Source organism: Osmerus eperlanus, chromosome 21, assembly GCF_963692335.1.
Source record: "Osmerus eperlanus chromosome 21, fOsmEpe2.1, whole genome shotgun sequence".
NCBI classification, from domain to species: Eukaryota; Metazoa; Chordata; class Actinopteri; order Osmeriformes; family Osmeridae; genus Osmerus; species Osmerus eperlanus.
The window spans coordinates 9809467-9814859 of NC_085038.1; positions in this window are offsets into that span (position 1 = coordinate 9809467).

The window sequence follows — 5393 nt, forward strand, 5'->3', positions numbered from 1 at the left end:
GTGGAATGGGTAGCACTCACTGGTAGATCATTTGATAGCAGATCAAGAGATTGCAGGTTCAAACACCGCCCCCCCCTCCTCCTCCCCCATATGGAGTTTTGGATACACATCTCTGCTAAATGAATACGTTACATAAAGGTTATCGAAGCTCCTTCATCCTTATGGTTGAAGGCAGCACTCTTTTTGTGTACATTACCACAATCTTAGTGTCCTCACAAAGCAATCCATGACCTTCAGCAGGAAATGACCTTCCCATGACGGTACTGGTGAAGGATGTTCATGCAGAGCTTTGACATTGTTTGTGGATCAAGGCTGTTTCAACCTCTATGCCCTATATCCACAGTGCTCTCCCAGTTTGAAGTGATTGTTGGAGCACCTTACACTCAACTCTACAGGACGGAGCTTTCCATGCTGTGTCGTAAAAACCATGTTTAAAGACCACATATTATCGGGGGTGGGGGTGGAGGCTGGAGGGTTGGAGAGTGATGGTGGGGATGGGGAGCGATACTTGGTGCCAGAGCTGCTAAAGCTGTTTTGCCCCTGAGCTCCCAAGTTCCTATAGGAGGAGCAAAGGCAAACAGGGGTCAATCAGCAGTGGTCCATGTCGGCTCTATTCTCCTCAGGACAAAGGCAGGGATAAAGGAGTTAACACCAGGCCCTTTGATCATCTGATTATGAACCAGTGGAGCTGTTGTCCTACTTTCAGCGCTTTGAGTGCAAGAAAGGTGCATTACAAATAGAATGTGTCATTATTACAAGTTCACGTCAACACATTGGGATGGAATATCCTGCTATGGAAGAGAACTGTAGTCGAGAGAATAGGGCTCACAGTACTGTTGTTTAGAAAGGCTCGTAGGTCTACACTTCCAGGCAACAAAAGAAAAACTAACTGTATTTGTGTGTTTGTATTTTTACACAGAGGAAATCTTAATCAAGATCAAAATCTGCAAGTGTGAAATAATCCATTAAGCAATTAGTCGTATATGTTTGTTCTGTAATGCATCTTTAAAAGACTTCAAATAAAAAGGGAATCTTGGTTTTAAATTACTGTACATAACAGGAGGACAGATATTCTACATTCTTGTTATTATTAGTAGCCTATGCTACACTATATTGCGACATCATTATGATTTCATTTGTTTAAGACAAAAATACAGATTTAATCAACTAAATCAAGACCATTGCAAAAGCCTTGCACTATACAGCCTGGGCAACAATTTCCTTCCTGGAAGCTCCTCTGCTTGTCACTCTTCATCCCTCATCTCGTCTTCCCGCACCAGACAGGATAGTGTTCTCAGAGGAAAACACATTTTGTCCTCTGTCCCGTATCCGGTCCCACTCCGGTGCTCCAATTGGCTGCGGCAGCGACATCACGGCCGCGTGCTCCCCGGTGCTGCAGCAGCGTGTCCACGTTGTCACTTGGCTGGTGTCTACCACCAGGTCTAAAAACGTCACATGCCTGTAACCGCAGGTAACACCGGTTGCTAGGTGACGTGGTCCCCACGGGTGCCTAGCAACAGATGTTCCCCCCTCTTCCCTTGTAGTCGAAGATACACTGTCAATGTTCTAATGCAACATAATGCCTGGTTGTATGCCATGATGACTCATGTGGCAGAGTCTCCAACACTTTCTAAACGAAAGGCAGCAGGGTGTTTGAAACTCATCATTCTGCACTTGAAATGACCCCAGTGTGCCTGTTCAGTTAATATATTCCGTGAACATTGAGGCACCGTACATTGTGCGGGGGTGTGAATTGCCTGGGTGCATCATCTTGAACTAATGGCCAGTTATTCTGGGACTCGGGATGAGCAGTCATTACAGATGGACAAGCCTTCGAAAAACAGACGAGTCTGACAGCACACACACGCACACACACGTGCACACACACACCCTGTAAGTGGTCTGGAGCACACACACAGACACAGAGTGAGCGTGCAGTTCCCCTCGGGTCAAGCTTGCTATCAGGAGAACACAGTACCCTCACAGGCAGACAGAGAGCAGTTCCCCAGACTCTCAGGACTTACATAAAGGGAACACTCAACTCGAGGGCTGCATGAGTCAGAGATGGCATGGAAGCACTCTTTGTAACTTTTACTTCTAAATTCTACTTTCCGCCTAAACTCGTTGAGTGGTGGAGACAGAAAGTCCAGTACAATTTTGATGACGTTGCATCCATTTATGCCGGCCCTAAAAGTCTATTTTTAGCTCAAATAACACAGCGAAACTTTTATCGTGTTTGTGAGCTTTTGAGATGAAAGGAAACCATCAAACCCGGGGCACGCCAAAAAGTCTGCAGCGATGGTACTTCTTCATCGTGATGGCTCCCTGTGCCAGGATGGATGGAGGCCTGTACCTGGCAGGAACAAGAAGCACTGTGGACGACCCCAGTGACCCAGGGGCCAGACACCCTTTGTGTACCTTCTGCTTCACTGCCCAGCGGCTGAGCTATAGATCATCAGTGATCACACACACACACACACACACAGAGTCTGCCATGCCTCCTCAGTGTCTCCTGCCCATATCTATACATGGCCTTGCTGCAGGGATTTCGAATTTCACAGGTCGCTGGTCTGCCGATATGCTGTGAGGCAGGAGGGGATCAGGCTGCAAGGATTTGGAACAATCCAGGGAGACGTGGGTCACCAACAATACGTGGCTCGAGCACGTGACACACGCCTCTCTCACTCACTCACACAGTCAATCACGCACAAGTAGGCATACACATACACACATACTCGGACAGGGGAAGATTATCTGTACTGTAACATTGGTGACTGTATGGGAACTATGCATGGAGAACACTATGGACCTGTATTGGTGAGACATAACACAGCTGGGAAAACACAAGGAATACTAAGCAGTACACATGTACATGACTCAGCATCTTTCTCTCAGAGTCCAAACTCAGACAGCATATAATCACTCCATGACTCCTCTGCGAAAGCCGTGGAGCAGCTGCAGCGGGATTGTGGGTAGGGTGACCGTTACTGCAAAGTCACTGCAATGTCACAGGAAACGCTGATGCCACAAGCCTGCGAGCCTCGCTCTCTGAATCCTTGAAATCCAGAACGGAGGCAGAGAGCCAGCATGAGTCCCTCGACGCAGACGAACACGCAGGGCGAACACACGCAGAGGCTGCCTGCGCTGTTTGAGCCCGTTAAGACAGCACGTGTCTGTCTTCAGTCAGCCTGCAAACAAAGAACACAACAACCCCCAGACAGGTACTGATGTGACTGCATATGACACGGCAAAGATGACGTGATAGGATGGGTCACGCTTTACGGTACACCCACATACCTAGACAGGTTTGCGTGGACTGGTTTTGCAGCGGTAATTCACTCTGCGCCCTACTTAACAAAAGTCTGAACCCGACGCTTCCTCGCCTTCACACCTCTCTGCACAGCTCAGCAGATTTTACGGAACGGTTGTTTTTTTCAGTTGCAGAGATTACCCATAATTCCACCCCTACTTCTGTGGCATGGGGGATGGGACTGGGTTCAAATGATTTAGGAGTGATTGGACAGGAGGTATTTCAAGAATGTGTGTGTGACCTTGAGCACTTCAGTTGACGTTGAAATGCAATAGGCCTTGCTGCTGAATCAGCAAACAGGATGTGTAACGATTAACCTGTACAACGGAGGAACCGTTATTTAATCGTTCAAAACGAGTATCTGATATGGATTGGACTATGTGCTGATCATGGTGGAAATTCAAACACACAACATTCCCCGAGGGAGGCCTCGGGTTAAAAATACTTTATCTGGACATCATAACATGCTTTATTGTCATCCTTTTTTCCCCCCACTGTTTCAAGTTTCAAAAGATCACAACTGTCCACACCCCAGACTGTTCATGAATTCCAAACTGACCTTTAACTGACCACAAACTGTCTCCCTGTCTCCAAAGTTGAATCTGATCTCATCCCAAATAGATCAAGACCAAAACAATCACACCATAACTTCCATACAGGATCCCTGAGATCCGAACACAAAAGCAGATCGTTTGAACCCACCAAGGAAACGAGAGAAAAGAGTGAAGGCGACAAAAGAGGCCCAAGACAAAAGGTACGTTCAGGATACGGAAGTGTTGGAGCGGTGCCCACGGGGAGGTGAGAAAGGTGCTGGAGTGAGAGTGAAGGCTCTTTAGTATGCGCAGCAGCAGTGTGTGGGCTTGCAGCGTGACTCATCCGGTAACCGGTGCTTTCCTGGGGACCCTTACAAACACAACAAACAGCCTCCAGGCCACGGACAACGATCGCTGAGTCCTGACTCAGAGCTGGCTGTTGGTGAAAAAGAAGCCTAGGAAGAGAAGGGGGGTGATTACACGGTGATTAAACAAAAGCTGCCGCATTTCTACCGACGTGACCTTCGCAGGGAAGCGGACGGATAAGCCGGCGTCCTGAAATTTATGTGCTGCTAACAAGCTAGTTGGTTTTAATGAGAGGATGGCATTATGTAGGCAGAACCTGTCACAAACAAGGCCAAGACACATCTAAGCCTTCTTTGAAACTGTCCCTCAGTACAAATAATGAAGGTCAAACCTGTGAGCAATTGAGGGACGTCTTTCATTTGGCAACCACAAACCAGAGATGGTACCATATATCAGTGCAAGTGTTCAATTATCCAAAGAAGGTAGTGAAAAATATTTCTCTAACCTTTTTTTTTAAATCGAGTTCTCATTCTCCTGTGTGCAGGCAGAGGTCGTAGCTCTCCACGGTACTGCCACAGCTCATGAGCAGGGATGCAGCACCGCCGATGATAGCTAATGAGAAGGCCTGATCCTATTATAGGTCTATCAGAGGGAAGCTCCTTCACACCCAGGGGTGAAGGATGATCCGGCTGATCCTGTTTAAAACAGCCATGCTGCGACATCACCACAGTCTCCCTGGCTTTGAGGACCGATGAAGCGCCACACTTGTGACTGTTGATGGGATAAGGTGTTAGGCGTGCATCGGAAAGGAATTGTCATTATTAGGCAAATATGTAGTCCTTTTTCAAAGGCGCTTCTGAAACACGTCTTGAAATCTTGCTACGAAAGGGAAGAAACATTGAGAGCAGGACTAGGTAACCGCAGTGCCATTTTCCATCCATCACCGAGATAGTACGTCTGAACCAGTCAGTAACAGACATGACTTAGAGCAGTCAGTACCACCTGCTCAGTACAGTGTATTACTGTTCCTATATAACAGTGCATCATCTCCAGTACAGGAGCAATGTGGTGCTGCTGTTTCTGACACATGCTGCCACCAAGAGGCCTGCAACTGAGACAACACAATCAGAAGTGCGTGTGAAGGAAGAAGAAACCATCATGTAGTGCTGGGTAAGTTTGAATAAATAGAGAGTGAGAGAGAGAGATGGACACAGACTTCAATAAAATAGTCTTCACTACAGGAC